We start from the raw sequence: 9,788 nt of genomic DNA, 5'->3' as shown, positions 1-9,788 counted from the left end.
GAGAAGGAAGGAAGTGAGGGAAAGAAGTGATGGGAGCAAAGAAAGGGGGAAGGAGTGGATGAACATAAGGAAAAATTACAAAGAAAAGAGGGAGGAAAGAAGGAACAGTCAAAAGAGATGGGGGTCAATTTTGACCCCGGGAGGACGACACAAGGGTTTAAAAACTATACTAACAAGGACAGAATAAAAATAAAGTCACTGTAGAATAAAGTGAGTAAAACCAGAGATGATAAAAAGAGTAAAAGACGTGAAAGTAAAGAAAGTAAAAAAGAGATAAAACAGGCGGTTTATGAAGAAGAAGTGAGTCTCAGGTTGGGAGTCTCTGTTTAATACTTGTACTCAAACTACAGCTGAGTCGTTAAAAAGGAAAAAACTGAACTTCTTAAATGTTAAAAACATGAACAACTGTTGTGTGACTCCTTAAAATCCTCAATTAACTCAAGCTGCAGTTCCTCAAACAGCCACTAGATGGTGTAAACCTCCAACTTCTGTCCACTAAATCAAAGTAATTCAACCTTTTTATAATTAAATATTACAACTTATATTTTACATTTGGACTCATTCTAATGTGTGTGTTTCCATCCTAATATAGTGATAATAATGATAATAATTTATAATAACAATAATAATTATTATACTGAAGTAACTCTGTCCTGATAACAGCTGGTGCTGTCTTTAAAGGACCAGTTCACAGTTTTTCTAGCTGTAATGATTCCTCCTGTTCACACTGACCTTCAGTATAAACTGTAGCAGTGATGAGAGGGATTAAAACACACAGTCCTGCTTCTGTATAAACATGATTATAAAGTAGATGTGAGAAGGGTTAGAGGGTTAATATGAAGCTTCAGAGTCTCAATGAGTCAAATCTTCATCTGCTATGTTTTCAACCTTACACTGTTTTACTACCAAAGTCTTTTAGCTACTATACTTATATATAGTATAGTATACTATTCATATAATATATATATACTATATATTATAGTATATATACTATATATATTATATATATATAGTATTATGCTGTATATACTATATTATACTATATATTAATATATACTACAATATATACTCGATATACTATAATATACACTATAATAACTATATTATACTATATATTCTATATACACTATACTACTACTACTACAAAAAGTACTATTTCTACTACTAAAAGCACTACTACTACTACTACTACTACTACAAAAAAATACTACTTTCTACTTCTACTACGACAAAAAATACTACTTCTACTTCTACTACTACAAAAAAATACTACTTCTACTACTACTACTACAACATAAAGCACTACTTCTTCTTCTACTACTACAAAAAATACTACTTCTACTAACTACTACTACAAAACATATACTACTTCTACTTCTACTACTCTACAAAAAAATACTACTTCTACTACTACTACTACAACATAAAGCACTACTTCTACTACTATTACTACTATTACTACTACAAAAAGTACTGGCTTTTACTACTACTGTAACAAACTACCACTACTTCTATTACTAATACTACAAAAAATACTAATTCTACTTCTACTACTACTACTACTACTACTACTTCTATAACTATTACTACCAAAAGTAGCTACTAAACTAAAACCTTTAAAAAAGTTAATATAAAAAGTTAAACCCGTTAATAAAGGAACATGTGACCGAGATGTTTCCCTCAGTGTGAATGAACAGGAGGACTGCTGAGCGTGGATGTGTTTCCCTCAACAGGAAGTCATCAGGAAGGACTGGCAGTTCAAGCTGGTGGGGAAGGAGACGTTCACGGTCGCGAGGAGCGGCCAACACCAAAAGCCACCCATCAACATTCGAGAGGCCATCAGCGGGCTTCGCGTATGAGTACTCTCTGGACATCGACGGGAGAAGAGTCTCCAGAAGTTCATCGACAACCCGAGCCAAGACCAGCAAGACGTGGGTGCTGAAGGTAGACGGGAGAGGACTTGCAGGGTCGTCCTGGAGTGAGCCGCCGCCGCCGGCCCCGCCCGCCGCCCGCCGCCCTGCCGCCCCCGCCGCCGCCCCGCCGCCTCCCCGCCGCCCCCGCCGCCCCCCGCCGCCACCGCCGCCCCGCCGCCCCCGCCCCCCGCCTCCCCCCACACAACCTTTTCACTACTGTTGGTTTTAAGGTTTTTTATCTAGAACTCGATGTAAGATAAAGGGTTGCGCAACTGAGCGGTTATTTAAACCCTCCTGTTGTCCTCGAGTCAAGGAAGGAAGGAAGGAAGGGAGGGAGGAAGGGAGGGAGGGAGGATGGAAGGGGAGGAAGGGAGGGAGGAAGGGAGGATGGAAGGAAGGAAGGAATGAAGGAGGAAGGAAGGATGGAAGGGAGGGAGGAAGGAAGGATGGAAGGGAGGAAGGGATGGAGGGAGGGAAGCGGAGGGAGGGAAGGAGGAAGGGAGAGGAAGGAAGGAAGGGAGGGAGGGAGGGAAGAGGAGGAAGGGAGGAAGGAATGAAGGAAGGAGGAAGGAAGGATGGAAGGGAGGAAGGGAGGGAGGAAGGAAGGAAGGAAGTGAGGGAGGATGGAAGGATGGATGGAAGGAAGGAGGGAAGGAAGTAAGGAAGGAAGGTTTTAAGGGTTTTTATCTAGAACTCGATGTATATATAAGATAAAGGAAAGATAAAGGGTGTTTGCGGCAACAGCTCCAGAGCAGGTCCAGTGTTGACCCCTAGTGAGAGGGATGGAGGGAGAGGGAAGGAAGGATGGAAGGGGAGGAAAGGAGGGGAGGGAAGGAAGGGAGGAGGGAGAAGGAAGGATGGAAGGGGAAGGAGAAGGAAGGATGGAAGGGAGGAAGGGAGGGAGGGATGGAAGGGAGCGATGGGTAGGGGGAGGGAGGGAGAAGGAGAGGAAGGGAGGGTAGGGACGACCGAGGGAAGGACAGAAGGAAGGAAGGAAAGGAGGGAGGGAGGGAGAGAGAGGAAGGAAGGCGGAAGGGAGAGGGAGGGAGGGAGGAGAGGGAGGAAGGAGAAGGATGGAAGGGAGGGAGGAGGGACAGAGGGAAGGAAGTAAGGAAGGAAGGTTTTACAGGTTTTTATCTAGAACTCGATGTATATATAAGATAAAGGAAAGATAAAGGGTTAGTTATTATAAATGATAATATGTGAGATCTTATTCTGGTGGTGTTTAGTTATTATAAATGATAACCTGTGAGATCTTATTCTGTGGTGTTTAGTTATTATAAATGATAACCTGTGAGATCTTATTCTGTGGTGTTTAGTTATTATAAATGATAACCTGTGAGATCTTATTCTGTGGTGTTTAGTTATTATAAATGATAACCTGTGAGATCTTATTCTGTGGTGTCTACTGATCCAACAGAGAAGGACACCATGGACGTCTGGTGCAACGGGCAGAAGATGGACTCCATGGTGAGACTCAGTCTGAACATGTTGTTGAGTAGATGTGTTCATTTTAAACTAAAATAAATATGAGAATGAGATGATTTGAAGTGAAAAAAGTATCTATCTAAGTATCTAAGTATCTAAGTATCTATCTAAGTATCTAAGTATCTATCTAAGTATCTAAGTATCTAGGTATCTATCTAAGTATCTAAGTATCTATCTAAGTTTCTAAGTATCTATCTAAGTATCTAAGTATCTATCTAAGTATCTATCTAAGTATCTATCTAAGTATCTAAGTATCTATCTAAGTATCTATCTAAGTATCTAAGTATCTATCTAAGTATCTATCTAAGTATCTAAGTATCTATCTAAGTATCTAAGTATCTATCTAAGTATCTATCTAAGTATCTAAGTATCTATCTAAGTATCTCAGTATCTAAGTATCTATCTAAGTATCTAAGTATCTATCTAAGTATCTATCTAAGTATCTAAGTATCTAAGTATCTATCTAAGTATCTAAGTATCTATCTAAGTATCTAAGTATCTAAGTATCTATCTAAGTATCTAAGTATCTAAGTATATATCTAAGTATCTAAGTATCTAAGTATCTATCTCAGTATCTAAGTGTCTATCTAAGTATCTAAGTATCTATCTAAGTATCTCAGTATCTAAGTATCTATCTAAGTATCTAAGTATCTATCTAAGTATCTATCTAAGTATCTATCTAAGTATCTAAGTATCTATCTAAGTATCTAAGTATCTATCTAAGTATCTATCTAAGTATCTAAGTATCTAAGTATCTATCTAAGTATCTATCTAAGTATCTCAGTATCTAAGTATCTATCTAAGTATCTAAGTATCTAAGTATCTATCTAAGTATCTAAGTATCTATCTAAGTATCTATCTAAGTATCTAAGTATGTATCTAAGTATCTATCTAAGTATCTAAGTATCTAAGTATCTATCTAAGTATGTATCTAAGTATCTATCTCAGTATCTAAGTATCTATCTAAGTATCTAAGTATCTATCTAAGTATCTATCTAAGTATCTAAGTATCTAAGTATCTATCTCAGTATCTAAGTATCTATCTAAGTATCTAAGTATCTATCTAAGTATCTCAGTATCTAAGTATCTATCTAAGTATCTAAGTATCTATCTAAGTATCTAAGTATCTATCTAAGTATCTATCTAAGTATCTAAGTATGTATCTAAGTATCTATCTAAGTATCTAAGTATGTATCTAAGTATCTATCTAAGTATCTAAGTATCTATCTAAGTATCTATCTAAGTATCTATCTAAGTATCTAAGTATCTAAGTATCTAAGTATGCATCTAAGTATCTAAGTATCTAAGTATCTATCTAAGTATCTAAGTATCTATCTAAGTATGTATCTAAGTATCTATCTAAGTATCTAAGTATCTAAGTATCTAAGTATGCATCTAAGTATCTAAGTATCTAAGTAACTATCTAAGTATCTAAGTATCTATCTAAGTATCTATCTAAGTATCTAAGTATCTATCTAAGTATCTAAGTATCTATCTAAGTATCTATCTAAGTATCTAAGTATCTATCTAAGTATCTAAGTATCTATCTAAGTATCTATCTAAGTATCTATCTCAGTATCTAAGTATCTAAGTATCTATCTAAGTATCTAAGTATCTATCTAAGTATCTATCTAAGTATCTAAGTATCTATCTAAGTATCTAAGTATCTATCTAAGTATCTATCTAAGTATCTATCTAAGTATCTAAGTATCTATCTAAGTATGTAAGTATCTATCTAAGTATCTATCTAAGTTTCTAAGTATCTATCTAAGTATGTAAGTATGTAAGTATCTATCTAAGTATCTAAGTATCTAAGTATGTAAGTAACTATATAAGTGTCTAAGTATGTAAGTATCTATCTAAGTATCTTAGTATCTATCTAAGTTTCTAAGTATCTATATAAGTATCTAAGTATATAAGTATATAAGTAACTATATAAGTATCTAAGTATATAAGTAACTGTATAAGTATCTATCTAAGTATGTATCTAAGTATCTATTTAAGTAACTATCTAAGTATCTAAGTATCCAAGTAACTATATAAGTATCTATCTCAGTATGTATCTAAGTATCTATCGACGTATCTAAGTATCTAAGTAAGTATCTAAGTATGTTAATATCTATCCATCTATCTATCTAAACTATTAATTTGTGTATTTCATGAATTTAAAGAACCACAGAGGGTTAAAAAAAACAAAAAACAAACAAACATGACATCATCTTTAGATATCGACTGTTCCCGCAGTTGGAATCCTAAAAATCTCCTCTTTTTCTTTTTTTTGTTTTGTTTTGTGTCTTTCTACTTCCTGTCCCGTAGGGAGAGTTTGTGGACGACGGCACAGAGACGCACTTCATGGTGGGAGAACACGAGTGCTGCATCAAGGCGACAAACAGCGGGAAGAAGAAGAGCGGCATTGTGCATTATTTACTGCTGGATGGAGAGAGAGTCCCATCTTCCACTCAGTAACACAAAGCACAGCAGGACTTTCAAAATAAGAGAGAGAGAGAGAGAAAAAAAGAAAGAGACTATGATGGAAGTTTTTACATCAGTCAATCATTATTGGTTTTAATGACTCAAAAATATTCAAATGTGTTAAAATGTGTTTAAAAATGTTCAACAAATAAACATATATTTCCTTCATTCCTTGTTTCCTTGTTTCCTTCCTTCTTTTTTCCTCCTTTCCTTCCTCCCTTCTTTACTTCCCACCTTCCTTCCTTCTTTTTTCCTCCTTCCCTTCCTCCCTTCTTTACCTCCTTCCTTCCCTCTTTCAACCCTTCCTTCCCTCCTTCCCTCTTTAACCCTTCCTTCCTTCCTTCTTTACTTCATCACTTCATCACTTCATTCCTTCCCGTCTTCCTTCCTTCCTTCCTTCCCTCTTTCAACCCTTCCTTCCTTCCTTTTTATCCTTCCTTCCTTTCTTCCTTCCTTCCTTCCTTCCCTTTTCCCTTCCTTTTATCCTTCCTTCCTCCCTCCCTTCCTTTCTTCCTTCCTTCCTTTTCCCTTTCTTTTATCCTTCCTCCCTTCCTTCCTTCCTTCCTTCCTTCCTTCCATCCCTTTTCTTTCTATGTAGTTATTTAACTATTCATTATAAAGGAAACAAACATTTTTTAAATTAAACTTTAAATGAATTTAAATTTATTTTGAAACGTTTTGTCCCATATTCTGAATCATCAGAGAGAAACTTGTTATTTTTGCGCATATTTTACGCAGTAAGTGTATCCATGAAAGCAGCTGCGTCAAGCTCGCGACGTTTACTAAAATAAACACAGCAATAAGAGTAGTGAGACCTTCAAAATAAAAGCATAGAAGACCCATTAAATATGAACCGAAACCCACTTTAATTCAGTTTAATTGTGTTTTGTTGACATTTTTACACCAACATCCTTTAAAAAAACACATTTTGTGATATTACACAATCCATTACTGACAGCAGCTTACTCAGGGTCCTCTTTTCTGCCACAGACTAGTAAAACATCAGGAGGAGTTTACTACAGATGTTAAATAGATCCGACTCTGCCCCTTCCTCTAAACTGCATCTGTGTGTTTGCTGACCAGTCCAGATTATTATCCAGATGCAGCCCCAGGTATATCTAGGTCCTGACTACCTCCACATTAACCCCCTCAATGGAGACTGGTAGCAGAGGGGGGCTGGACATCCTGACGTCCATAACCATCTCCTTGGTCTTGGCATTCAGGTGCAGGTGGTTTGTTCTCCACCAGGCTCCTGTACTCTCCCTCCTGTCCATCCCTCATACACCTGACACCTCACTATTACAGTATCATCAGAAAACTTAGAGTCAGAGTTGTTCTTGAAGTCAGCAGTGATGAGGGTGAACAGTAGAGGGGAGGGCATTATTATTATTTATAATGATAATAATAATTAATCAATAATAATATCAACAACTATAATAGTAATAATTATAATAATAATGATTATTGTTAGAATAAATACATAAATGTCTGTTTCAAGTTTTTTTAAAATTCAATTTTAATTTCAAGTACACACATCTTTTATTGTGAAACTCCCAACAACAACTCCCAACATAAACAATAAATAATAATTAAATAAATAAAAGATTATAATTAAACTACAATAAAAACAAACCACGCATGTTTTATTGTGAAACTCCCAGCATCAACATAAAATAAAATACCACATAAATTAAATAAGTTATAATAAAACATTGAAACAATAATATAAATGACTATTATTATTTATTATATAAATAAAATCAGAAGGGAAACATTATTATTATTATTGTTATTATTATACATAAATGTCTGTTTCCAGATTTATTTTTCTTTTATTGTGAAACTCAACAAAAGCAACAAATAATAATAACATAAATTAACATGAATAAAATAATAATAATAATGACGATAATAATAATTAATAGATAAATAAATAAAACAATAACTAAATAAATAAATCAATAAAATCTTAATCACATATTTTATTGTGAAGCTCCTGCCCGGAAGAGGCTGTGTGTGTGTGCTTTAGCTTAACCCTCCTGGAGGAAACACACACTGAAGGGTAAAGAGCTTCCAGGCTGGGATACGGCGGCTCCGTGTGTGTGTGTGCGGGGGATGGACCTCACTGCTCGGGCTCAGGAGCAACACTCATCGGGACTCACCTGTGACACACTGTCATAATTCTCCCAACACACTAGGATTTAAACTAAAGGAGGTGCGCGTGCTCTGTCAGTTGCGCTTCGATCGCTCTTTCAGTTGGGCTTCCCGGTGTAAAAAGAGACGGAGCAACGGCCGGGAACACTCATCCTAACTGCGGCTATAAACTGCTCCCCGAGCCGCCTCTCGACCTCCAGCTGCTCCGATACTTTACATAATCAACCCGGCATCTTCCAGCACCTTTCCCCGGATTTAACCCCCTTTATAACGGCTGCTTTACCGGACTTTTAACGGCTGAAATCGGTAAGTCCCCCCCTCTTCTCCCTCCTCTCCTCCTCCTCTACAGCTAGTTAGCTTAGCCACCTTAGCATAGCAACAACAAGGCCGTTTTTTTATTTTTTATCCTCTTCTCCCGCTTTTAAGTTAGTCTAAAAAGCTCATTTAAAGCGATAGAAATCCAACTAAAGTGCGTCTTTTTTTAAATCTCCACACACAGGATAATGGGGAAGCTGTGTCCGGACCGCTGCCACACATCTGTCACCACACCGGGATCTGGAGCTGGGACAAGCCGAGGAACAGCTGCTTTCTCCGGCTACTGACGAGCGAGGCTGGCCGCTCAGCTCTGGAGGAATATTATCAGTGATGTAGAAGCTAAAAAAGAGTCAATCAAAACCGGATATTTATATTATCTGGATATCTGATGGTTAATAAGGTTGACCTGATTGATTATTGATCAGGATTCAGAAGAGCAAACAAGGAAAAGTGAGCCACTAAAGCAACATCTGGATGATTATTCCTACTTTTTATGCCATAAAAGACTCAACTTCACCAGTGATTTTAAATTCCTTGAACACCTGATTATAGATAACCTTGAACTGATTGATTATTGATCAGGATACAGAAGAGGAAAGCAGGAATTGAGTCACCTTCCTGCAAATATCCCTAAAAAGTGAACCACAAAAGCAGCTGTGGATGTGCATTCCCTCTCATTTAAAGGAGGAAAACTGACTTTTTATGACATAAACACTCAACTTTAACCAGCTATTTAAACTAATTGAACACCTGATTGATTATTGATCAGGATTCAGAAGAGACAAGCACCTTCCTCCAAAATGTCCCTTCTAAAGTGAGCTCTGGATGTGTATTTCCTGCTGATCAATCAGGTTGACGTGAGGAGGAAAAGCATGATTTGAGCATCTTGGAGGTCATCACATCATCCTATAAAACAAGAATCAAAGCTCCAGGTGTCTTCTTTGGGACCCCCCCCCTCTCCTGGAGGCAGCCATGAACTACCAGCAGCACCTGGCCAACTCGGCCGCCATCCGCTCAGAGATCCAGAGGTTCGAGTCGGTCCATCCCAACATCTACTCCATCTACGAGCTGCTGGAGCGCGTGGAGGAGCCGCTGCTGCAGAACCAGATCAGGGAGCACGTCATCGCCATTGAAGGTAAGACGGAGACCAGACGGTGGGGTCGGGGGCTGGGGTGCTGGGGGGGTAGGGGATGCCCTCTTTTTATTTTAAAATGCTGTGGTGGTTCCTCTGGTGAGTAACATCAATTATTCACAACGATGACACACTTTTTAAAAAGTCTGGATGACTCAACCATGAAGTTAAAGTGCTGACACGACGTGTTCCTCTTCTGATTTGACTGATTTAAAATGAGTCAATATGGAATTATTAGACTTATACATCATAATCTGCAGGTCTGATGTTTGATATGATGACAAATTCACCTTAAAATCAAATCTAGGCGTCTA

The 9,788-nt window shown here is 37.5% G+C and overlaps 1 pseudogene; it reads left to right on the top strand.

Annotated features, from left to right (window-relative positions):
- The first annotated feature begins 1,715 nt into the window (after nucleotides 1–1,715).
- Nucleotides 1,716–5,867, top strand: LOC128354836 (fas apoptotic inhibitory molecule 1-like; annotated as a pseudogene).
- The last annotated feature ends 3,921 nt before the right edge of the window (nucleotides 5,868–9,788 follow it).

This window comes from Scomber japonicus, unplaced genomic scaffold (assembly GCF_027409825.1).
Source record: "Scomber japonicus isolate fScoJap1 unplaced genomic scaffold, fScoJap1.pri scaffold_682, whole genome shotgun sequence".
In the NCBI taxonomy this organism is placed as follows: domain Eukaryota; kingdom Metazoa; phylum Chordata; class Actinopteri; order Scombriformes; family Scombridae; genus Scomber; species Scomber japonicus.
The sequence above is the reverse complement of the archived record's forward strand: the minus strand, read 5'-3'. Positions and strand labels throughout refer to the sequence as shown.